Source organism: Panthera pardus, unplaced genomic scaffold (assembly GCF_024362965.1).
Source record: "Panthera pardus isolate Hobbes unplaced genomic scaffold, ASM2436296v1 HiC_scaffold_2, whole genome shotgun sequence".
In the NCBI taxonomy this organism is placed as follows: Eukaryota; Metazoa; Chordata; class Mammalia; order Carnivora; family Felidae; genus Panthera; species Panthera pardus.
Window position 1 is genome coordinate 18,445,078 of NW_026526765.1, and position 27,591 is coordinate 18,472,668.

General features: G+C 37.6%; 1 protein-coding gene across 3 annotated transcripts in view; it reads right to left on the reverse strand.

Annotated features, from left to right (window-relative positions):
* CDH12 (cadherin 12) overlaps positions 1–26,300 on the reverse strand; it is a 1,048,697-nt gene extending 1,022,397 nt beyond the window's left edge. For 2 of the 3 annotated variants that reach the window (XM_019450745.2, XM_019450744.2), the window contains exon 1: positions 25,859–26,298. The gene's annotated coding sequence lies outside the window, so the exon portion shown is untranslated. Of the gene's footprint in view, positions 1–25,858 lie in introns of all 3 variants that reach the window. The other variant, XM_053906903.1, reaches the window with a different exon arrangement.
* Positions 26,301–27,591: the final 1,291 nt, after the last annotated feature.

The following is a 27,591-nucleotide window of genomic DNA, read 5'->3' on the forward strand; positions in this document are numbered from 1 at the left end:
AAATAATAGCCAATTGTAAAGAATAAAGAGGCAGTATCTATTTTTAATATTTTCCTTCATGTTCAAATCTGTCAGTCAACTCTCTTTCTTCTATAACTTTTAAGCCGTTTATATACACCCTTCTTATATTTCAACTTCCTAGTTATTTTCTATGAGCCAAAAAAGCAGAGATTTTGAGTGATTTTCCAAATAGTTCTTAGAACTGGATTTAATGTGAAACATTTAAATTTGATTTTAAAATCCAAGTACAATTATTTCATTTTGTATGACAAGTTTAGTTTTAATGGATTCCATTAGAGAATTTTTTAAAACCTTATATATTCTCTACTCCTGTCTAAATGTGTATGTACTACATCTTACTCAACCAGTGCTACGTAATATATATGATTAACATTAACTATTAATATCCAAAACATGCTAAAAGCAAAAATGAAATCAATATTAACCATAGCAACAGACTTTTCCTTAAATCATCTATATTACATAATTGGTGTAGTGTATTTTGTTCAGTTCAGGCATAACTGAATGTCTATTACATACCACATTCTGCATTGCAAAGATGAATCCATCCCTATTGATTCCTTTAAGGGTTTATAATCTAAGTTAAAAGACAAATCAATAAATCGAATATGTTATAAAATGAAGGAGAGAGATACCATAGATTTCCATAAAGGAAGAGACGCTCCCCCGCCTCTTTCTCAAGTTGGAAAGAACTGAAATGAGGCTTCCTTAGAAAATAATTAAGTTGTGTATTCAAACATGAGTGTGTATCATCAAAGAAAAATGGGAGTCATCCTGAAAACTGAAATAGAAGAGGAAAAGGAATGCATGTGTATATGTGTGTGTGCGCTTCAAATGAGCCTAAAAAAGTAATGGATAGAACATGTCACACAGCATGTTTCGGTCCCCAAACTTCACTGTAAGGCTGATTAAAAGTAAAAACTAAGGAACTCAAACTAAGGGTGAGTTATAAAAACAGAAAAGAAGATCACTTAAGATACTAGCTATTTTGCAGGAAAAAATAATCAGAGTCCATATGAAAACAATAGTGGAAGTATCTTTGAAAGACACTGAGAATTTAATTTATCTAGTCTTGGTGACTGATTAGGTGAGGGACTGGAGGAGAAGGACTGGGGAGACTCCCAGGTCAGAGATTTGCATGACTGGATGAAAGATGTTATCACTGCCTGTGGTGAAAAACAGAGGAGGTATCAGTCATAACTAAGAAGATGGACTTTGGCATCAGACACAACTGGCTTCCAGCCTCAGCTATTCCACTTAATAGTTTTGTGACCTTGCCACTAACTTTAGCTCTCTCAGAGATTTGGCATATTCATATGTAAAATGGAAAATATAACAGCTCCGTGGATTATTGAAGCATTAACTGTGATAATGTATGTAAAGTATGTAGTATAGTACCTGAGATTAAATAAACATTTAAAAACATTAGTCAATATTTGGGAAACATTTGGGAAACACTTAAAAACATTAGTCAAGATTTGGGAAAATATTGAGAGTAAATACAGGAGTATAGGAGCCACAGGCTCATTCTTAGGTCTTGGCGAAGTCTGAATGAAGTTTGAGGGATTGGACAGGGATTTAGATATCCATTTGGGAATATGTAGCATACACGTGTTCACTAAAATTATTAGACCGGTGATATTTCTCAGAAAGAATGTATGGGGTAAGATAAGCAAAGAGGTGTGGGAATTGGGGGGATTGTTAAGGTCTCAATGGGAAACACGCATGAAGGAAAACAAAGAAATGGGTATAGAAGGGTGTGGAATTATAAATTTTAATTATGTAAAGTGTACTGACAACAAACTATTCTAAGTATATTTGTTATAAGGACACAATTTAAAATAATAAATTTCCTTCATTTATTCTGTAATTGATTTCAACATTTGACAAGTATGTGGTTTTGCAGGAGACCGAGGGACAACTTTAAAGATAAGAGGAGCCATATCTCAGTTACTAACAAGTATTTTTTATATAAATATTATTTTTGGTCTGGGACTTCAGAGCCAATAATATCCTTATTAAATCTACAATAATTATTCTTTCATATTTGATGAACATCTTTAGTAGCATTTGGGTTTTTTTTTTAATTTAATTATCAAGATCATTATCTTTTTTTAAATCAGCAAATACTTTATTTGCAAATTTCAAAGTTTAATCCTGAAAATGTAGCTCCCATGCAATTTCTCTCTACCCAACAATGAATTTAGTTGTGCATGACAATTTTTTGTCTTAGTCTGGATGAACCACTTTTTAACCATTCCCCATGCTAGATATCTGGTGGCTTGGATTGTGTTTTTAACTTTAGTTGGAATCTACATGGAATACTTCACAAAACCAAGGAATATAGACAATAGAATCACTGTTAACAAGATTCAGAATATTTTCTATATTCCTGACAGTGTCACAATCCACTTTGCTGTCAGGACACTGACTGGAGAGTAGTGCAAAACAAAACAAAACAAAACAAAAAGGAAAAAAGAAAAAGAAAAAAAAACAAACCACGAAACAAAAACAGCACCAGAACAAACAACAAAAACCAAACCCCCTCAAAAAAACAGATTAACTGCCTTCATGGCAATCTCTTCAGACCGGAGCATAGCTCTTGCGACAGACCTGAGACCCGGTGAAAAGGCCCTGTATTCTATAGATTTTGTGAAATCCCATTCCCAGTTCAGAACTATACAGAATTGGTGCTGTGAAAGTCTTAGTACAATTAACAATGACCAACCAACCCTGTTATTGTTAAAGCATTGATCACTGAGCACCTCATTACAAATTGAGTAACAAAATATTTTCACTTAATTATCAAGAATTTGCAAAGTCAGAGTCTGTACAAATGTGGAAATATTCTTATTTCAGAAAACACAGGAACTGTAGGTGACAGTATCTCTGATTTAATTTATTTAGAACTTTTAAACAGTGTAAATACTCAGTTTAAATGAGTTATCCTTTCATGGACATATTTTGGGGTTTTCTTTGGCAATGGTCATAATGTATAACATTTCAGTTGGGTCATTTGATTAAATCAAGGCACATTACGATGGACCAAAATCCCATTGTCATGTTTACAAAATCACTTTCTCACTGACCAGTCAATGCTGTAGTATGTGACTATTTTCATAAATCAAGGAAAGGCATCAGGAAATTAGCTTCCACTAAATAAAACTACTCCGTATAAAAACATGCAACCATCCTCTTTAGTTTGGTTTGAACCAAAGAACGTGACCCTCCATTAACTCTGCACTCACTGTTTCCCCATGAGATATGCTGGACAGCATGACTATCAGCTGTTGTAGTTAATAATCTTTGACCTTCAGCTACTGAACACAAACTATTTTTGCTGTGTCAATTGCACTTAATAATTGCAAAATTCTTTGTGCATTAATGAACTCCCCTCATGTTTTGGAACAGAATGGTCAGCATCAGTACCATTTCAGCTGCGCCAGTTAGGGAAGAAGGAAACAGAGTTAAGTGCTTTCCAGGTCCTATGCTTGAAAGCCAGAGTGGTAACTTACAGAGAGCACAATGGGAAAATAAAATAACTAATTTATAATAATTATAGACAAGACAAAGAATGGCAAGATACTTACTGAGAAAATTCAAGTAGTTAATTAATTTGACCTCAACACTAACAAAAATATTTCCAAGTACAGCTCTCCCAGGTATGTAGTAATTAAAGTATGTTAATTGTAATGAGAACATCTATTAAAAAATAATGTACTATTTCACCATGATTTTAAAAAAAGGTGTAGTTTAAAAGCTCCATTTTCTAACTGTATTCCCTTTCAGCACAAAACCTAGAAAAAGTTCAACATGGCCCCGAATAAAACAGGTTATATTCATTTTATAGAAATCACACACTCAGTAGATCAAAGATCCTTGAAGTCAATTAATTTATTGTTGCTATTTTAGGGACAGTGTAAGAAACAACAATTATTTTCAACTATGTTTCCTATCAAATTTTACTATCATATCAGATTTTACTAGAATACTAGTAAATATTCTAAATGATATTTTTATATACTATGTCTACAAAGAATGAGACATTCACCATATATTGGGGAAGAGAGAAACGGGAGTTATGGCAGATGAAATATGTCCATGTTTTTCATCATTTATTTTCAGTGTAGAATGAGTGACTGGAAAATAGTAGGTGCTTAATAAGTATGCAATGATTGTATAAGAAAAAGATTAAGACACAATATATTAAGTCTTGTGAGTACAACTGTACAGATCTACAAATACAAATAAGTATGCCGAAAGAATGGAGATAAATGGGGACACTTGCAGCGAAAATTTAAAAATTAGATAGAGTTTTTGGGGCTGCTGGGTGTTCAGTTGGTTAAGCATCTGACTCTTGGTTTCGCCTCAGGTCATGATACCACGGTTGGTGAGTTCGAGCCCCACATTGGACTCTGTGCTGACAATGCAGAACCTGCTTGGGACTCTCTCCCTCTTTCTCTGATCCTCACATTATCACTTGGTCTCTCTCTCAAAATAAACAAACTTAAATTTTTTTAAAAAATGTAAGAATTGGGGTTTTAAATAAGAAATTAGGATTTCAGACTCCTTTAAAAATAGTATTATTCATTGCGTGGAGAGGTGTGTTCAGGAACCAAGTTAAATTGATTGACAATGTAAGGACAGGACAAATATTTATTAGGGAAAAAAAATGAGGGGCACCTGGGTAGCTCAGTCAGTTAAGCGTCCAACTTTGGCTCAGGTCATGATCTCCCAGTTTATGAGTTCAAGCCCTGCATCAGGCTCTGTGCTGACAGCCCAGAGCCTGGGGCCTGCTTCAGATTCCAGTCACTCATTCTACACTGAAAATAAATGATGAAAACCATGGACATATTTCATCTGCCATAACCCCCTTTTCTTCCCTTTCCAAGATATGGTGAATGACTCATTCTTTGCAGACATACTATATAAAAATATGATCATTTAGAATATTTGCTAGTATTCTAGTAAAGCCTGATATGATAGTACAATTTGATAGGAAACATAGTTGAAAATAATTGTTGTTTCTTAGTGTCCCTAAAATAGCAACAATAAATTAATTGGCTTCAAGGATCTTTGATCTACTGAGTGTGATTTCTATAAAATGAATATAACCTGTTTTATTCAGATTCTGTGTCTCCTCCTCTCTGCCCTCCCATGCTCATGCTCTGTCTCTCAATAATAAATAAATGTTAAATTTTTTTTTTAAAAAGAGAAAAAATGAATCCTGATTATGGAGGGCTTAGAATTTTTTTATTTCTTTTATTTCTTTTTTTATTTCTTTATTTCAAAAGAAGATCTAGAAGAAGGAAGGTAAAGAGAAAAGAAAGGAGGGAAGGAAGAAAGGAAGGAAGGAAAAAGAAAGTCACTACAGAATACAACAAATGAAAAAGCAGTGAATGTGCTCATAATATAAAGCCACACAATCTTGTAATAAAATTTGCATTTATATTTAGCAACGTACTGCAATGAGAAGGGATTCTAAAGATTTTTCCTGTAAGAATTTGTTAGTTCTCTGTTAAAATGCACAACTTTTTTAGAGGAACACTCAGTGTGTATCTAATTATCATCTTATTACTATTCTTACCCATATTCTATTCACACATACTTAATTTTTGCTTTTTAAGTACCAAATTTCTTAGGCCTGTTATATCTTCTAGTTCTTGAATGGGGAAAATATTCTGGAAATGGAAAACAATCACATTATTAATAGATTTATAAATTACTGAAAACTAGAATGTCCTAGAAGGACAAGAACTAGATCAAGGAGAATAATCTTACTAATAAGGAGATGTGTTTATTCAGTGATCATTTTTCAGTTGTCATTATCTCTCTGCAAATGTAACAATTTTCAATAACGATATTTCACAAGTACCTCTTTCTGTCAAGGGGGCTGTATTTACACTCACTATAGGAACTTCACTAGCAAACCATGAATCTCACCTTCCTTCTCTCTGCTTCTCACTTATACAAAGTCAACTGTGGATGCAGGCAAGTCTGTAGGGCAGCTCTCTCAATGCAAAGTTCCACCTCAGCTCTTGCTTCCCTAATTGCTAGTTGAGATGACAGCTGAAGAAAAACTGGAGCATAAAAGCCCAGTAATTAACTCCTCCCACATAGAAGTGATTGTCCCCCATGGGTCAAATTCCATTTGGTAAATAAAGTCAGGGGCCAGCTAATGTCAGTGTTGTTGAAACTACAATCTTCCTTTGTTCCTAGGAAGCAGGGGGGTGGGGGTGGGGTGATAGTTGTTAATCAATTGCAACAATGTCCTCAAAAGAATTGTGTGATTCTTTCCTTCAAAAGAAATTACATACAAGGTGCCCTGTGTAACCAAAACTTCAAACAGAACAAGAAGAATTAGACCAGAAAAAAGATGCCTAAAGAGAAACCACTGCATGAACTAGGCAGAGAAAAGCGAGATCAGAGAAATACAAATCAAAATCACAATGAGATATGACCTCACACCAGACAGAATGGCTAGTGTGAAAATGCACACACACACACAAGAAATCATGAGTGTTGGCAAAGATGTGGAGGAAAGGAAACTCTTGTGCACCATTGGTGGGAATGCAAATTGGTACAGCCCCTATAGAAAACAGTAAGGAAGTTCCTCAAAAAGGAAAAAAATAGAACCACCATATGATCCAGCAGTTCCACTTCTGGATATTTATCTGAAAAAAAGGGAAAAAAAAAACCCTCAGAAATGCTAATTCAAAAGATATACGCACCCCATGTTCACTGCAGCATTATTTACAACAAACAAAAGCTAGAAGTAACCAAAGTGTCCATCCGCACAAGAACAAACAAAATGTGCTACATGCAGGCACATGCAGGCACTGGAGTGTTATTCAGCCATGAAAAAGAAAGAAATCCCGCCAATTATGACAACATAGACAAACCTTGAGGGTATTATGCTAAGCAAAATAACTGAGGCAGAAAAAGACAAATACTACATGATGTGACTTATGTGCAGTCTTAAGACAGCAAATAAACAAACACGCATGAACTCATAGATACAGAGAACAGATCAGTGGTTGCCATAGGTAGGTGGGTGAGAGGGTTGGCCAAATGGAGGAGGGGGTCAAAAGGTACAAATCTCAGTTATAACACAAATGAGTCCTGAGGATATAAAGTACACCATGGGGACTACAGATGACAATATCGATGTTTGAAAGTTGCTGAGAATAAATCTTAAAGGTTCTTATCACGCATACAAAAATTCTAAGTGTGTGATGATGTATGTTAACTACACTTAATATGGTGAATCATTTTGCAAATACATTGTAAAATTTAGTAAAGGGAAACCCCATTGAAGTGGTCTTGGGATGCTAGAAGGGGAGGTTGAAGGGGGAGATCTACTACTCAATTTAATTACACAAGAGGGGCACCTAGGCGGCTCAGTAGGTTAAGCCTCTGACCTCGGCTCGGGTCATGGTCTCATGGTTTGTGAGTTTGAGCCCAATGTCAGGCTCTGTGCTGACAGCTCAGGGCCTGAAGCCTGTTTCAGATGCTGTGTCTCCCCCTCTCTCTCTACCCCTTCCCCACTCTTTCTCTCTCAAAAATAAGTAAACATTTAAAAAAAATTAATTACAGAAGAATTGTCCATTACAGACCCAATGAAAGAATCCTCAAGGGGAAAGAATCATCAATTATAGGACCCAACAGGAAAAGATGTACACTGTATCTTCTATAAGAAACTGACCACCTCACCAACTCAGCCAATGAGAAAAGGGCATCACCCTGAACTCTTGATTTTCTCCAAAGGATTTTTGTTCAGAACAACCCCTCCCAACTTCCCCCTTCTTCTCCATAAAAAAATGTTCCCCTCGTTTGTTTGTTGGACTTGCCTATGGTTTTGCATAGCTTGCTCGTTCTAGATTGCAATCTCTGATATTCCCAAATTAACCCATCTTTTGCTGGTAAAATAATTGGCAGTTTTAATTTTTGAGTTAACAATATGCATATGTCATATCACTATACTGTTCTTCTAAAACTAATAAAACATTATATGTCAAATATATTTCAATTTTTAAAAAAATGTTAAAGCAATATGAACAAAAGCAATAATGGAAATTTACTTTAGGCTTCAGTGGTTATTCAAAAACATAGTAAACAAAAATTTTGTTTCTCTGCAACAAAACTGCCACAATTGTTTTGTAGGAAGTTCTGGAAACTATAAGTAACCAAATAACTGATGAAGTTACCCCACAAAGGTCACTATTACTATCCCAACTGCTTTCATGGGAACTTCAAAATTGCGACTAATACAGAATACTACACTAGCAAATTTTCTTAAATTTCTTATCTGAACTTCTTCAGCTCCAATGGAGTTATCATTTAATGGGATACGTGGATTAGAGAAGAATGTTGTATCAAGAAAAAATATTGTAAAGAATAATAAGAATATCATATAAAGTCCTTTGTAGACAGGGTTTTGTTGTGTCTGTAGCTATATATATACTGCTTAGAACAGGGTCTGGCATATATTAGATCACTAAATAAATGTTTATTAAATGAAAAACTTGAATGAAAATAAAACCTCAGTTAATCAGCTTCAATATAAAAGAATCCCAAATACCTAAGGATAAAATTTTGAAATTTCAGGGATTAGACCTCCGAGCCTGCTGCCACATGTCAGACAAACATCTTGTATTACCAAGAAATATAAGTGAGAATACCAATAGTTTGTTGACATTTTACTCGTGTTAAAACATGTTATTATCATGAAGAGGGAAGTGAAAGATCACATCTTTTTCCATGTATATTCTGGATAAGCTCTAGTGATAGACATTCAATCCATATTGCTTTTTTATTATTCCTATACACTAGAACAGAGTAAAAACAGACTGATTAAATATAATAAGCTACTAAACATTAAAATATAACTTACATGGAAACTGCATTTAGATGTGGAACCATAGCCTTATCAAGTTAGGTAGAAGCCCTATTTTCCTAACTGCTTTATGGGGAATCTAAACATAAAGGTGCGTTTGGATGCCAACGTGAGGAATCACCGGCTATGCTGTGCTCAGTCAGCTTGGTGAAGCTGGGAAGAGGTTTCGCAGATTCCCCTTCCAGATGCTACTGATGAGAACCGACTAGAAGCACAATTTGGAAGACACGGGTGAAGAAGCAACCATTATTCTCAAAGCCCATTGTGGACAGATATTCGATGAGCAGACCCAGAGGCGACCAAGGGGGCCCAGCTGGTCCTCACCATTGCTGAATTCCTCCTTTAGCTCTTATTCTTGACGGCTGGCCACAAGGATGAACAGCGACCTCAAGCCCACCCACGCCTATTTTCTTAGCTACAGACCCACAGAGGCAGTTGTTCGCTGGGACTACAGCTCCCCAAAGACCCCTACGGGAGCACCTCATCACGACCCACCTCCTCAGTGGTCCTACTGCTTGGATTCCCCGATTTCCTTGCCAACTGTGACTGATCCACCCCCACTAGTGCTTCAGTCTGAAGGGGTAGAGGTGTCTTCTCTCTGAACCTCAATACTCCCCTTCCAGACTCTCAATTCCCCAGCTCACCATCAACTGTGTAAATTCATGCTAAAAATTAATCCCTTGTTCCCATGAAATTTAGAGTCAGCTCTGTTTTCGTGACTAAAGCCTGATTTAGTACATTGAGTCAACAGTTTATCAATATGGAAATAATAGGAACAATACCTTCCATTAAAGGCAGTGCTATATAGAATGAATACTTGTGTCCTTCAGATTCCTATGTTAAAATCCTAACCCTCTATGTGTTGGTATTAAGAGGTGGGGCCTTTGAGGGATGATCGCGTAGTAAGGGTGGAGCCCTCATGAATGGGATTAGTGCCCTTCTAATGAAGATCCCAGAGAGCTCTCTCCCCTCTTACACCATGTGAGGACAGCAAGAAGACCACTGTCCATGAATCAGGAAGTATGGCCTTTACCAAACACTGAACCTTCCAGCACCTTGACTTGGACATCCTAGCCTCTGGAACTGTGAAAAATAAATGTTTGGGATTAAGCCACCTAATTAATGGAATTATCTTATGGTAGCCCAAACAGACTAAGACAGGCATGTCAAGGAGAATTTGCTTCAAGGTCAATAGTCATTTCATTAAATGTATATTTTAGCCTTTTATGGAATTTTTCTATTTAAAGTTTAGGGGGTTGTGGTGGTTGTTTTATGTTAACATAATATAATGATGTTCACCAAATGTATTTGGTGGTTTTTTTATTGGTTTTGTGTTTTCTAATTCTTTATTCTAAATCCAAGTTAGTTAACATAATGATTTCAGGAGTAGAATTTAGTGATTCATCACTTACATATAACACCCAGTGCTCATCCCAACAAGAGTCCTCCTCAATGCCCATAATCCATTTAGCCCATCCCCCCCCCCCACCCAACACCCCTCCAGCAACCCTCAAGTTTGTTCTCTGTATTTAAGAAGTCTCTTATGGTTTGCCTCCCTCTCTGTTTTTATCTTATTTTTCCTTCCCTTCCCCTATGTTCATCTGTTTTGTTTTTTAAATTCCACATGAGTAAAATCATATGATATTTATCTCTCTCTGGCTTATTTTGCTTGGCATAATTTACTCTAGTTCCATCCACGTTGTTGCAAATGGCAAGATTTCTTTATTCTCTATTTTATTTTCTTGGTGTGTCCTAGACTGTTTGTAACAAATTAGAAAAATAAGTAGAGGGGTGCCTGGGTGACTCAGTTGGTTAAACGTCCGACTTCGGCTCAGGTCACAATCTCACGGTTCGTGTGTTTGAGCCCCACGTCAGGTTCTATGCTGACAACTCAGAGCCTGGAGCCTGCTTCAGATTCTGTGTCTCCCTCTCTCTCTGCCCCTCCTCCACTCATGTTCTCTCTCACTCTTGTTCTCAAAAATAAATAAACATTTTTTTTAATTTAACGAAAAATTACATCAGTAAATATTATATTGATATATTTGTAAATGGAAAATATTTACAATTCATATAAATGCATATAATTCTTATACTTCATAAATATCATTTAAATTTTACTTCTGTCTCTCCCTCCCTCCCCACCCATTGCTCTCTCTCTCTGGATGTATGTGTGTATATATGTAAATGTTTCTATGTCTAGTTTACATTTGAAACGACTTATTCCACAAGGAATTTACAAACTCCACTTAGTAACAACCACGTGGACATATAAGTAGACACTTGTTTGCACACCCACACATTGACCTTGGTTTGTAAGTGGCTGAACACTCAAAAGTGTAAAGAGTAAAGTACATGAAGTACATGAATATCAGATGGAAAAAAACAGCAAATCAAGGTCATTTTTACCTTGTTTATCCTCCTTGAAAAGGAGGCTTCAGAAAAAAACAGGTTAAAACTCTGATTTCAGTTCATCAAGTGCAACTGAGACCCCAAACTGAACGTTACACACCAGCCAGAACACAGTAAATGCCACTGAGGTTTCATTTCCAAGTTCTAAGATCCAGCAACATTTCTCTCATTATAAATGAATATGTAAGATTATTTATAACGTTCTTTTTCCTTAAAGTGAGTATGTGTGCTCACTCATGAGTGAATGTATGGTCATATAACACACAAAAGTCACGTAACCAATCTGGAGTGATTTGGTCATTCATTTATTTATATACACAAAATCTATTTATGTATATGGCAAGCATTTACTATGTGCTAGTCTGCCAGACACTAGTCTTATCTCCTGAGATATAGATCAGCACATAAGATGTAAAGATCCCTGTTCTCCAAGTGCTTTAAGAAAGAGAAAGTAGCAATAAATAATAATCACGATGTGGAAAATGAACAATGTAAAAGAGGATAAAGCCGGTTTTGTTGTCTGAGGGTTTTGTGCAATTGGCACTACTATTGAAAGAGTGGTAAGGACAGACCTCGTAGAGAAGGGCAACTTGCACAAAGACACTTGTGGGCAGCTAGCCTAATAGGCATCTGGTAGGCAGAATTCCAGCCAGAGGGAATGGCTAGCGAAGGTGTGACTTAGCCTGGTCAGTTTCAGGAAAGGCCAGGAGAGAGCTGTGTGAGCAGAATGAGACAAGGGAAGAAGGTAGGGAGAACGGATCAGAAATAAAATGAGGCAGCGCAGATCACACAGACCCTTGGCATTTCCTCTTGAGGTAAATGGAGAGCCATCAGTTGATTTTGAACACGGTTGTAACATGATTGAACATATTTTCAAAGGAAAGCCCTTGCTTTTGAGGCTCATCTTTGGAGGGCTAGAAGAATTTTTACCACTAGAATCATGGTGATAACAGTGAATCTGCTGGGATTGGTAAGATTCTACATATGCTTTGGAAGTAGAGAGGATTTCCTGGCAGATGAGATGTTCAATGTGAAAGAAATAGAGGATGTGACAGAGTCTGAGAAATTTTAACTTGAATGAAAGAAAGCATGGAGTTTATCAATAGACATGGTAAAATCTCAGACTGGAATATATATTTGTCAGTGAAGACTGAGAGTTCATTTTGGACATGTGAATTTGAGAGGTCCTTTGGGAACCCAAGTATATCATGTGCCAAGAAAGCAGTTGGGGAGAGGAGATTAGATTTTGGGAGATCTGAGCTATAGATGTATATCTGGGAGTTGTCAACATATGGTGTTTAAAACTATGAACTTGGATTAGATCACTCTCTGTGTGGGTGTAGATAGATAGGAGAAACTGAAAGCTGCCTCAGTATTAGGGGGAGAAGAGAAGATACCAGCAAATAAAACTGAGAAGAGACTGCTAGAGATCAAGGATAAAACCAAAGGTGTGTGGGCAACTGAGAATTCAAGTTTCAAAGGTTGTTTAGGAAAGAGAAATTAACTGGGTCAAATAATCATTGAATAGATTAAGGACAGAGAATAATCTTCTATGTGTTCAGGTTTCTATGAATTGGTATGAGTCTGAAGAATACATAGGAAACCGCTAGTGTGAGCTGTTATCCCTGGGAAGTGAGATAACAGGTGAGCAGGAAGGAAGAGGAAGATTTCAGTTCAACATACTTAGCAATAATTGACTTTCTTCCCCATGGGTGTGGATCACACTTATAATGAAATATGAAAATATGCCTAAACTAGAAAAATAATAACCATCTAGGTGACAAAATAAATTAGGTAACAACTGATGAAAATATCAAACAGGTTAAACTTGAAAAGTAAAAAAAAAAAAAAAAGAAAAAAGGAAAATACAACTCCTCAAAAGAGCATCCATGGAACCATAACGGAATCTCAAACTCTAGTCAATCATTGCTTGGATTGAACATTACCTCCAGATGACTTCTTTCAAAATGTAAACATGTCACCTCAGATGGAGAATGTGTAATAGGTAATCTCAAAAGTATTTTAAGTGGCAGATGGCTCAAATTATTAAACATACATAGACAGCTAAGAAAAAGCTGTATGAAACGTAAGAGAAATAACTACTCTGTAACTCTGTGAAAGGGGAAGATTGGTTGTAGAGTCAAGAGGAGGGCTCTCCAATCCAACACAGGCTGTCAATGAAGGACACGGCCCACAAGAGTTTTTCCCCAGAAGTACTGTAATGCCACTGACCACTGTGGAGACTTATACTAGTTAGAGACCAGAGCCAGGTCAAGTAAATAACCTGGAATCAAGTATGAACCAAGGATCCATTGCCTTTCAGGCCAAAGGTACATGGTAAATCAGATATAAGGCAAGAGATCTCTAGAGTGGTGAGTTACAAGGTCAGTGGTTGCCCTAAAACTGTAGATGAAATCTCGGAATAAAACCAGAAGTGCTGGGGTGCCTGGGTGGCTCAGTCGGTTAAGCATCAATACTTCGGCTCAGGTCATGATCTCTCGGTTAGTGAGTTCGAGCCCCACATCAAACTCTCTGCTGACAGCTTGGTGCATGCTTCAGATTCTGGGTCTCCCTTTATCTCGCCCCCCCCCCCCCCCCACACACACACATTCATTCATTCTCTCTCTCTCTCTCTCTCAACTAAACATTTTTTTTTCAATATACGAAATTTATCGTCAAATTGGTTTCCATACAACACCCAGTGCTCATCCCAAAAGGTGCCCTCCTCAACACCCATCACCCACCCTCCCCTCCCTCCCACCCCCCATCAACCCTCAGTTTGTTCTCAGTTTTTAACAGTCTCTTATGCTTTGGCTCTCTCCCACTCTAACCTCTTTTTTTTTTCTTCCCCTCCCCCATGGGTTTCTGTTAAGTTTCTCAGGATCCACATAAGAGTGAAACCATATGGTATCTGTCTTTCTCTGTATGGCTTATTTCACTTAGCATCACACTCTCCAGTTCCATCCACGTTGCTACAAAAGGCCATATTTCATTTTTTCTCATTGCCACGTAGTATTCCATTGTGTATATAAACCACAATTTCTGTATCCATTCATCAGTTGATGGACATTTAGGCTCTTTCCATAATTTGGCTATTGTTGAGAGTGCCGCTATAAACATTGGGGTACAGGTGCCCCTATGCATCAGTACTCCTGTATCCCTTGGGTAAATTCCTAGCAGTGCTACTGCTGGGTCATAGGGTAGGTCTATTTTTAATTTTTTGAGGAACCTCCACACTGTTTTCCAGAGTGGCTAAAATGAACAAATCAGGAGACTATAGATGCTGGAGAGGATGTGGAGAAACGGGAACCCACTTGCACTGTTGGTGGGAATGCAACCTGGTAAATAAACATTTTTAAAATGCTTAAAAAATAAAAATGGAAAGTGCTAAACTACCAGCATTTTTTAGTATGGGACCAGATAAATCTGGTTGAAAATATCCTGAGAACTAAATGATGGGGAATAGAGACTATGAGAGGTCTCTACATTTTTGTAATTAGTCATCAAAACACTCAAATTGACTTGTCAAGATAAAATCTTCTGATACAGTTTAATAAAATGAATTTTAAATAATGAGTAATAAACCAAAGGTAAAGTAAAAAAAAATGTCTTCATACATTTTGTAATGTTTTTACATTCCTTTAAGTTCTCTCAGAGACAGGCAGGTATATTTTTTTGTTTGTTTGTTTTTGTAAAGAGAATTTTGGCACTATCTCTGCAGGCTAAACTTATTCTCTTACTTTCATGGAGTTTAAAAAACTTACCTTGGCATTAAAAAATGTAAGAGTAAATGCATTTACAAAAATTGGTTAAGTAACCATTAATGAAAATATCTTGGCTTCTGTGTTTAAGTTATTAGTCATAGCTTTGTGACTAGAAAGCAGAATATAATAATTTTTCAGGGTAGTTCTCTGTGAATCCACAATTCTGGGGAAGTTTTCCCAAGTCTATTTGTAAAAACACTCATAATTTCCTAGTTCTCCATGGTGACATGAACTAATGGACCATCTTTAAATAAATTCACTTAGAGATCCAGAATATGGCACAATGCTCTCTTTTTCTGTAGTACTGTAAAATTAGCATCAAACACAGAAGAAGTCACCATTCTTCACCTCCCCCATGGTTGTCATCTCTGCACCGTAAATCACAGAGCAAGAATAAATGAAGTTGTTTTTCTCCTGTCATTCATATTTCATATAGCTTTCTCTATAGTGTAGAAGTATTTCATTTTTAGGAAGGATTAATGCCAAAGGGTTTATTGCCTTCTATCAGAAACATTTAGCTAGCTTTAGAGATGTTACTGACGAAGTTGCTTTTAACATTTGTGTCTGTGTGCACACATGCATACACTGTGATAAACATGCAATGTGAGGGCATCACAAAAACGCTTTAAAATACATTTAAAATATATTTCCAGTGAATTTCCCTAAACTTTCAAGATTTCTTAGCACGGACATGTGCCTGTAAAAAGGAAGCAATCACCATGGCTGGCATTATAAAACAGATCTTTGGCTCCTTGATACAACATTTATAATTGATGTAACTTTTTTTTTTTTTACAATTAAATTGAATCAGTTAAAGACTGATTCAATGTCCCACTTTTGTCTCTCCGTATGTCTGTCTGCATACCTATGTGTATGTGCAAAAGGGAGCAAGTAGATGGTGGACATGAATGTAATTTTAGGGATGCTTAATTGAGGATGGGGAGAAGCATAGAGAAAGTCCAGGTTTCTTTTCCAGAAAATACCAAGCTGAACTCTTGAATAAGCAGCTGATATTGTCATGATGAAACTGACCCTTAGCTGAAATTTCATACTCTTGGCAAAAATAATTCATCTGCAATTGTAAGTCATAATGCTTCATGGACTTGCACATTAAGATTTCCTGAGGGGCGCCTGGGTGGCGCAGTCGGTTAAGCGTCCGACTTCAGCCAGGTCACGATCTCGCGGCCCGTGAGTTCGAGCCCCGCGTCAGGCTCTGGGCTGATGGCTCGGAGCCTGGAGCCTGTTTCCGATTCTGTGTCTCCCTCTCTCTCTGCCCCTCCCCCGTTCATGCTCTGTCTCTCTCTGTCCCAAAAATAAATAAAAAACGTTGAAAAAAAAATTTAAAAAAAAAAAAAAAAAAAGATTTCCTGTAATGACTTGGAAATCCACAGGAACAAGGGAAGGGGTCTAACCCATTATTTGGTTGTGATAACATGACCCACATGAATGTTAGGGGATAATGGGCAACCTAGCTCACTGCAAATCAAACAGCTCCATGATCCATCATTAACCTAAGTGAGCCTTCGTTTATTGAAGTAGCCCTCTAAATGAAGAGGTCACAGCCTATATAAAAGCTCAGAGATTTGTTAATGTTCCAAGGACTTAGAGTCTATTAGATCAGACGGCCTGAGCATGTACAAAATTATAGGCGCTTTGGATAACATGCTTTAGCGTATATATAAATATTTTAAAGAATATTCTTTGAAACTTGGTTTAAACAGGGCACGCTGCATTTGTGACATTATCCTGCACAAATGTGGATATGTGTCAAGTTGAAAAGGAAAAGAAAGGACTCTGTAGAGAGATACTCCACAAGAGGAAATAAGTTTCCACTCTAAACCGACTTTCATAATGCAATTAACTCCATTAGGGAGAATGGAATTTTGAATACTGTTCAAATTAAGGCAGTGCAGTTAGAAGCAGCAGCAATTGAGGAAGAATTAGCAATGCCCTTCTGAAGGGAGCTACTGAATTAAACCTTGGAGGGCTTTAAGATTAAGCCATTTAATTGTTACTTTAGGAGCTCTGGACTCTGCATAGACACGAGTCCAGGTGTTAATGCTGATTCTCCTCTGTTCTCTCCAGATAACAAAACTGCATCTCAGAGCCAATTAAGACAAATCCTTAAAGGCCTTTCCCCCCCTTTTTAGTGCATTCTGGGAGGTTTCTTTTAATTGTGGACACCATGGGGAATCAGGGACATTATACGTAGTGATACAGTATTGAATCTTGAGTTGAAAAGATAACTAGTACTTGTCGAAATTATTCTGTATTAACTTTAAAATCATTTTTTTTGGTCGGCTGACACTCAAATTCTATTCTTTTATTCCCTTAATAATCTTAACAGAACACGGTTTCCGTACTGAATACGAACAAACGGCATGCTTAGCAATTATTACACTTACAAGCCAAGTTATATGCATAATACATTACTATAAAAATTCACATAATTCACAAGTATGTCTCCCTCTCCTCCCTAAAGATTACCACTCTTATCATCATGTAAATCGTCAAACTCCTCCTAGATGCATGTGTATGCTTAAGTAAATTTATGTACCCATATCCATTCTTTCATTCATTCATTCATTCATTCATTCCTTCACCGAAACACTAATGGAGGGCTCCTACGTGCTAAGCACTACTGTATGGCTTCCCTCCTGTGGTCTCCATTTCTTTAGGAAGACAGACGATGTAACACAGTATCATGTAAGCTGAAACAGGTCCTATTTAAAGAAAATTAAATATGGATAAAGGTAAAGATAATTCTGAGAAAGGAAATGCTATTTATAGACCGTAATTAGAAAATGTAGCTCTGAAGTAAGAATATTTAAACCGAGATCTACATAAAGAAAAGGATGAATTGGGTGACTGCAAAGTCCCTGTGGCAGGGATGAACTCAGCATAATGAGAAAGAAAACGGAGGGGTTACACCAGATATTGCCTTTAAAACACAGGAAGTACTTAGTGATAGTGGCTGTCTGTACATTGAATTGGGGTCAGGGGAGGAGATAAAAGTAGAAGCAGAAAGACTAGTTAGGGGGCTGTGACGACAGTGGTTGTATCGAAGGCGACTGGTAGAGGTGGCAGTGACTGGATTAAAGATGTACTTCGGCAATAAGGCCATGAAGCCAGCAGATCTAATACTGGCACTGTTCAGGGCGAGAAGAGAGGAAAGCAAGGTCTCGGGGTTGACTCTAATTCTTAAGAAATTAAATGAATAGTTATATAATTTACTGAGATGAAGTAGATTAGGAAAATGAAAATATTTAGTTGTGGTGATAAGGAGCAGAAATGAAAAGCTTGCTTTCAAACAAGTTATGTTTAACAGGACTGATACATGCTGCTACGGACTGCATGTGTTTCCCTGAAGGGCGGGGCATACAGGCTGAATTGCTAACTCCCAATATGATGGTATTTGGAGGTGGGGCCAATGGGAAGTAATTAGGGTGAGATGAGGCCATAAAGGTGGGATCCTCATGATGGGATAACTGCCCTTATAAGAAGGGAGAACACAGAGCCTGCTCCCATGCTCTGTAGCAACACCAAGAAGTCATATGAAGACACAGTGAAAACAAAGCCATCTACAAGCCAGGAAGAAAGCTGTTGTGGTAGGGTCCCCTTCCTAAGGGAAGGAAAAAAAAAAAAAAAACAAAGAAACAAAAAAAACCTGAAGGCAACCAGGTTATACACATATGTGACAACATCCCTCAGGACCTTGTAACATGAAACCACTTAATCAGACTCCATGTTTGTATGTTATCATATATGGGAGACAAAGAAGTGGAAAATATATTTTAAAAAACTACACCACATGGCATTCGGGGATCAGTTCTTCCGGTAGGAACCCAACTGAGCAGTGCCGGCAGGAATAAATTGTTTCCTGGAAAGAAAAGCCTCAGGGTCAGGACTCTATGCGAGAATCCATCTACACTTTCACCAGGAACCCAATCAGCCAGCACCTCAATTTTGGACCTCTAGCCTCCTGAGTGGTGAGAAAATAAGTTTCTGCTGCTTAAGCCACCCAGGCTGTGGTATTTATTTCTGGCGGCCCAGCCAGCCTAATACAGATGTGCAAGTGGAAACACTGGGTAGGCATCTGGAGATTAAAGTCTGAATATCAGAACAAAGATTGGAGACAAAGACATACATTTGGAAATGGGCTTTCAAATGGCATTAGAGCCTGTACTACGGGATGGCATTACCTGTTCAGTAAGTTTCTAGGTATGTGAGCAGGACCTAAGACTGGGCCCAGGGATACTCTTGACAGTTTCTATTTATAGGTGTAAAGACAGAGAACTCCGCAGAGGAGAATGAGAAAAAGGAGCCCGTGAGAAAAGAATAAAATCAGAAGAAAATGACAAGCACATGGAAATATTTCTGCAGAAAATAATTCAAGTATTAGAACTGCTAGGTTTTGAATTTTGATGGATGCTGCCTAATTTCCCTGCAAAAAGATCCCACGGTTTATAATTAGACAAAACCCTAGGAGGTGGACCTATGTTTTTGTGGTATGATTGTGTATTCTGAATATGCCTGACATTTTTGTTTTTCAAAAGTTATACCTACATGACACCACTGCTGTGTCTAGGGCAGATCACATCCCATGTATTTTCATTTATACCATTTCTTTCATCACCAGTGTTATATAATCACAGGCATATAAAAATCCTTGTTAAATAAACACATGAAATACTGAGATTTGAATGTATTATGGAATAATTGTTTTTTAATGTTTATTTACTTTGAGAGAGAGAGAGAAGGGAGAGAATGCGTGCATGAGAGCAGGGAAGGGGCAAAGAGAGAGAGAGAGAGAGAGAGAGAGAGAGAGAGAGAGAGAGAGAGAGAATCCCAAGCAGACTCTATGCTCAGTGTGAAACCCAATGCAGGGCTCAATCCCACAAACCGTGAGATCATGACCTGAGCAGAAATCAAGAGTTGGACGCTTAACCGACTGAGCCACTCAGGCACCCCAGAATAACTGTCTTTTTAATTCTTCATTTAAAATTTATATTATTTATATTTAGTATACACATGTATCTGCTGTGTGTGCCAGATTACTTGACACAACTCTAATTTTGGTTGTAATAGCTACGATTCTAACACTGGACTTCCTTCCATGTAATGATCTTATAGTGGTGACCTTCTAGTAGGCAGTTTAGTACAAATATCAGATAATGATTTAGATAATGAGGTATCTCACTGTGAAACACCCTTCTATTTCAGAGAAGTATTCTTGGCTTCCCATTCTTGTCTAAGTAAACATATAACATAAAAACCTTGCCAAGAGCTTATGTTTTCACTTTTTACCCATGATCCTGTTGCTAATAATTAGCGAAAAGTAGAGTTTCAGGAACCATTTTGCTTTTAAAATAGTCTGAAATCACACTTGGAGTAGGCTACCCTTCCTGGAAATAAACATGACCCACAAAGTTCTAGGAGGACATTTCCTTTCGGATACAATGTTGATTACTTCCTTGTTACTTCAAGTGTTCCACATTCTCTCTTCAGAAATAGTTTTAAAAACATCATACTATTCAGTGCTAATGATAACACCCCAACATTTTTTCCTAGGGGCAGTCTTTTCAAGTTAATTTCCCCTACTTCTCAGCATTTAACAAACATCTGGATCTCTTTCAATTAAATTTAAAAGTATTACTTTAGATAAATTAAATTAACATCACATTTTGGTTGATTACTTCCTAACAATCCTTTTTGACATTCAAGACATTAATAAATGCTGAAATGTGAGCTAAAATTATTTGATATTTGGCTTTTGAATACTATTTCACTTGTGTTATTAAAATTAATGACATCTTCTAATTGTATATTCCACCTATGCCCTGGATATTATAAATTTTAATCTTCTCTATATGGCTTCAAAAACTCAGGAGCTTTCTGGGTTAAGTTGAAATTGGCCCTGGACATGGAGGGCAAGGAGAGAGATTGGTATGTGGCAGATTTGGCAAGTAAAGAAACTTCTGCATGAGACTTGTTATGGGTGCCCACAAGATGAGTTAATCTCTGCATCTGCCTGACAGAATCTTAAAAGTTTGTGTAGAGGGGCGCCTGGGTGGCGCAGTCGGTTAAGCGTCCGACTTCAGCCAGGTCACGATCTCGCGGTCCGTGAGTTCGAGCCCCGCGTCAGGCTCTGGGCTGATGGCTCGGAGCCTGGAGCCTGTTTCCGATTCTGTGACTCCCTCTCTCTCTGCCCTTCCCCCGTTCATGCTCTGTCTCTCTCTGTCCCAAAAATAAATAAATAAATAAAAAAAAAAAAAAAAAAAAGTTTGTGTAGAGGCCTTAACAGTGTTCAGTCACATACTCTGTCTAATGGTCTCAACAACACTTTACTTTCTCAAGGTTTTGTCCTTGAAACAACTCCTAGTGTGAGAATGGTGGGCAGAATGCACACTCCAAGGACAGGAAAGAGGATGAGGAACTTCTGATTGCCAGGGTCCAGCTCAGGGGTCAAAAGGGGATCACAGCCTTTTGATAAACTCCTCCAACACTTTAAGTTCTCCATCCATCATTCATTTTCTTTTCTCTTTCTAATGACTCCCATCTCATCTACGCACATGCTCAAATCTCTATATAAAAAAATAATAATAATAATCCCACAAACTTCCCTTGGCTCTGTGCTTTCTATTTGGTGATTTATTCTCCTTGTTGCTGGACTTGTAAACCTCTTGAAATATGGTTTCATCATAATCTAAACTTCATTGATTATTATTACACTACCAGAAATACCCATGCCTATTCATTAAAAGCATTCTTGCCAAAAATAAGTGGAATTATTTTTAGGTAAGTGACCTGAAAACCACAGACATCCCAACATGACAAGTATATTTTAGCATATGGCAAATACTGGCCACCACATGTTTTCATCTAACCCAGAGGGCCAGCTCTGGCTGTAGTTAATCTCTACCAATCTAGTACTATGGTCATGGAAATTTCCAAAGAGAAAGATCTATTAGTGAGTGTTTTCTATGTGGTAATATTATACTAATCAAGAGAAGAAACCAAGGATCAAAAAAAGCAGAAGTTACAGAACTTACTGAGTATATGGTACACTTCAGGTGTAATCAATCATGCTTGTAACTAGCATCCTACTTTGTGGATAATTCCACAGTCCCAAGCTATGTCCTAATGTTGCTTTCTTTGGTACTTTGCACTAAGTATGCACTGGTTCAGGAGTTGATACACAAGTCCTGTATTTCTCTACTGGGTATCTGTGCACAAACTGGGGCCTCACTTTCTCTCAGCAGACTAGCCATACCACGTACATGAGATGTACATATTTTAAGAAGAATTTCACATTGTTCAAATAGCACATCCCTTATATTCGAGGTAAGATAGATCCTTTTATGGAGTAATGACTTAAATGTTCACAGAGCAAGGAGTATGGAAAAAAAAAATAATAACCCTTAAGTGTAAAAAAAAAACAAAACCTGGAACATACTGAAGATTTAAGTTATCCCTTAATACCAGAGCTATAATATGATAAAGTGATACAATCCTGAATGAAACTAACTTTACAAAAAACAGTAAATACAGGGCCTGTTTTCAACAGTTTAACAAACGCTTATTAAATTAAGTGATAATTAATAGTTGAATAAATAAATTCTTAAAACATTAACCAGCAGCTCACAAAAAATAGAAAACTATGAGAAGTTCATCTGTTATTCAATTTTACAAGAGTCATAACTTTCTCTTAGTCTTTTCTAAAAATGTTACTTACCACATATTATTAGTCATCTTATCATGTGATGCTTTAAAATAACTTTGACTAACCACTATGGACATTCAACACGGGCAGCAATATTCACATTCACACACAAATGAATGTTCACATTCACACACACACACACACACTTCTTTTTAAAGTTTTGTAATGACAGGTCACCCTTTCAGCATAGTAATTCAGGGGGAAAAAAAGCAATTACCTTAAAGTCAAAAGTTAAAATGCTTTCAAAAGCTGTAAGAGTGTAAATTGCTCAATTATCAAGTGTTAGTAAAGGGAAAGGTCTCAGGAAAATCATAAATCTTCATTCCTTAATTAATTTTATTTGTCTTGATATGAATTGACCCCTTGTAAAAGTAAAACTCAATATTTGTTAAACAGAAAAGAGCAAATAATTTCCACCTGTCGTTAGATATAAATGGAATCATGAATTGGTGCAAAATGCTATCTATTGATGTGGTAATACTGACAGGGTGGTACAGGACATAAATTACTTTAGAAATAGCTTTGTTAAGAGACTAAAGAAATGATATCTTACCTTAAATGAGACTTCCATAATCACACTTCCTCTTTGGAAGTATGAAGACGTTTATAAAAGTCTATTAGTAAGTCATCATATTACACAGGCCTTAGATTTGATATTTTTTTACGTGAAAACATGGCTCACTTCTGAAGAGAACCATCACTGTATGTATTTTCCTATCACAGTTGTTAGATGTAATGATCTGACATCTAAATGGCACAGGTGTGAAAACACAGTAATATTGCACATCTCATGTAAGAACAGTTTCAGCAGACTATTTGCAGTACTATTTCATCAGCGAGAGTGATTTGATGTTCATCACAATCATTCGAAGAGGTAAGAGTGACAGACATTCTTACTAACCACAAAATGATAAAAGATTGATTTCAGTCAATATCACAGCCTAGTACATGAAATACGTTCTGCCAAAATACCAGATGCAAAAGATTCTAAATCCAAGGAGATCAGTGTGTGCTCCATCCTCAAAGGATGCAGTCATACTGAGGTGAAAAATGTCACGTGAAGCATGAGCTGGGATCTTTTCCCATAAACTAAGCACTGCTTTTGCTGTGATAAGATCTTCATATACATTACCCCACATGTAAAACAGAGGATGCTTCCCTCCCATTATAATTCGGCTCTCTCTCTTTATGGGAATTATCTAAAATGATCACATCACTAAGCAGATCAGTGGAAAGAATCAGGTCCAGTAGGGGAAAAAAGCATTCTTGGCTTGAAAACTCCCCCCTAGTGCTAGAAAACGGTACACAGCAGTCAAAGTTAAGAATCCAGAAACTGGAGATTTGCTGAACATAACGGAAAAGAAGATGTGATTTTTTTTTTTTTTTAATGAGAAGGCGGTTAATAACGGCAGAGTTAAACCTAGAAGTTAGTCTTCAAAATACAAGCCATTAATAAAGGAGAAAATATATTCTGGAATTGATTTTCAAGTACATGGAAGACCTCTTTTTGATACAGCAGTTTCTATAGCAGGTGGAGGCAATGTCCCCAGATCTCGTCACTGAACGAGCGGATGTGCCCCTTAGTTAAATTACTTAAGTGGAACCTTCTACTTTGTGTGTGGCTAAGCTCGCAGCATTCCAAAACAATTTGTCAATCAACTGCTTATGGCTTGGGAAGAGTAAACATTTACCTTTCAATTCTGAAGAGACCTTCTGCTGGAATAATGGAAATATTTGTAAGAAAAACCTACTCAGGTAATTGTCTTCCTAGAAATAATAATGAAGATGTATAAATTAAAGGGATTCTCAAATTGATTTTGATAATTGAATGAATAAATGATGCCACTGAATGAGGAGGTTCAATATTTCTGGACAGCCATGCACCTGGGTTTTAGAAATCTTGAAACCAGTCAGGTATGCTGAAAAGACCAAGCAAACTAATACCTGCTTGGCATGGTTGGATTTCCACGTTTTGGTCATGTAGAGTGTAATTTAAAACTGTAAACACGTTTTCATAACCTGCTCTATTACATTTTTCCCCCTCAGTATGTAAGGTGATTTTCTAGCTAAGCAGTTTGAGAATGAGCTTCAAAACACCGGATGAGAAATTGAGAATCATGAAATGGTCGCAGAATCACCCAAAAGTATGTCAGTTCTCTCTCCAGAGAGTGCAGAGAAATGTCTATAAGAGACATCAAGTACTATGAACTATAGAGGTGCTGAAGCCACTGTGATTTCCATGTGCAAAGAATGATGTTTAAGAGGGAGAAAATATTTATAAACTACAGAATGCCTCTTTGGAAAAATGATTTGCTAGCATGACCTTCTACTGCAAATAGTTCTTTCTTTTTGAATGTACCACCAAATGTTTAATACCTTTAAGATAATTTTTGAAATGCATATTATATAACGCACAGCAGATCTGGTAATCTGTATCTCCTCCACTTGTCCCAAATTAGTTTTGTTGTAGGAAACTCAGCTGTATACTGAGAGACTAGCTATTAAAGCATTGCATTGCTTTACAGTTTCTTTAGTGAAGAATGAAGTTTTTAAATATATGTGTCTTAGTGTCAGTGGAGAAGGATTGTAGACATGTTAATGTATTTTAACAAAAATCAGGAGAGATGGGTATTTTCAGAATTTTTTGAAAATAAAGCATTATTTTATCGTAAAAAACCAGATCAATAAAGCCATTTATAAAATAACCAGTTGAACACCTCCCTAAACATAATTATTTTCATTTGAAAATTCAACCACGCTAAGCAAGGTACAGGAGTGGTTAAAACATTTCTTTCCCTCCCCTTTTAATTCAACCTCTCGCTCTCAAGACTAGAGACTTGTTTAGAACTTACTGAAGTTTCCCAAAGCAAAACCACACGCACCAGTTCCTAATTCAGATGCCAGGTCTGTGTGCAGCCTCGTTCAGCTTCTGACGACGCCAGGCAACACTTTATTAATCATGTATGAATTTCTGTGCGTATATCCTGAAGCGATCACACACGATGCAATCCCAATAAAAAAGAAAAAGAAAAAAAGGAGGCTTACCTGATGGCAGAAAAGGCAGCTGCAGGAACAGAATCAGAAGCAGCAGCAGCAGGATGCAATAAACCAGCCTTGCACCGAAGGTGAGACCCTTTTCTCCTCTCCCTCTCCTTTCTCCCTCTCCCTCTCTCTCTCTTTTTTTTTTTCTTCTAAAATCACTGTAGCAACAAACTGCCTTGCATTTCGTCCTCTCTCATTCACAGAAGATCCTCCAAGCCGGGCAGCCAGCAGACACCACTTTCTTCCTGGAAGCGGTCTGCCTCTCTTCTCAGAAACGCCTGGACCCCTCTCTGTGGCTCCCTCCACGTTTACCCTTCGGATCAATAATGCTCGCGGAGCGGCTGGAGCTCAACTGCAGCGGCGAGCGGCCAGCCAATGGGGGCCCAGGATTCCCTCCCAGTCATCTCTCCGCCCTCAAAACAAAACACAGCGTGCCTTTGACACATCACCGAGTTGTGAAAAGTAATTGAATCTTGTATTCGAAACGTATCTTGTTTGTTCTTTTTCCCCCCTAGCGTTCATTGTACAGTGCTGTGAATGAATGGAAGGACTCCATAGTTCTCAGGACACTCATTAGAGGAGCTTAGTGGAGGGGGAAGCGTGGGCGCGGGCAAAGTGACAGCACCTGGTTTCCTTTGCACCTGGAGCTTTGCTATTAAAAGGCTTTGAGGACTGTTGAAAATCAGGGAATTGGGAGGCAAAGGCTGGAGTCCTGCTTCTCACTCCGCTAAGTAGCTTGATTGTTTTTATCTTGTGGAACCCGAGGATAAAGTCCATTTCACCTGGAAGCCATCTCCTTCTCGGAACGTGGTCTGAACAAGAATCAGTTGCTCGTTGGTGACAACCTTAGCCAAGAAATTTCTACTAATCCATTTACCTGCTTCTGTGCTGGCTGAACCTGGTCCGGTTTTTATGAGGAGCTAAAATCTGTTCAGGTTATATGTTGGGCTTGTGTCTTTAATTTTGCATGTTTGTGTCTTGTAAGATTTCTTTAATTAACATTAATTTGTGTTAGGAAATCTCTTAGTGATTACTTGCAACGGTAGAGGATCTTACAAGGATTTTTAAAATCCTATAATGAAAAGGAGCGCTATTGGAAACAATACTACTACATCCGTCCAAATTCCATGATAATCGTTCTTTACATTTTTGTTGATTCACAACTTCAGGAGTTCCTGTGGATGAAATTTGAAACTAACCGTATACACTGAGGGCAAGGAGAGACCAAAGCAAGAGTCTGGCTGCTCTGGATTGATAGGCGGCAGTGTTAATTAGAGAACTTAAATACAAGGGTTGCCTTAGGTGGTCACAGACTAGTAGATCTCAGCACCTGCTCTCCTAGAATCTTAGACGTTTATGTGAAGGTGTTGATGGGGTTCAGCTATGTATACAGTCCAGATGCTCTCAGTAACACATAGCTGTCTCAAGCTCTTGAAGTGGCTCCTAGTATGGGAACAGTGCACCTAATGTACATTCCAAGGACGGGGGAGGCAGTGAGGAGCCTCTGATTGCCTGCGTCTGGCTTCCTGGTCAACTGGAGGTCACGTCCTCCTCTTGACCTCTTCCAACAATTTCACTATCGAAGTACTAAGCACTGACATTAAGTTCACGGGAATCATTTATTTTCTCTCCAAGAATCTGTCACTTTATCATTTATGAGTCAAGAATGCAGCAATATTTGGGATAATCATTTAATCTAAGTATCTCAAAAGCCTCAAGAGCACAGCATCTCTGCT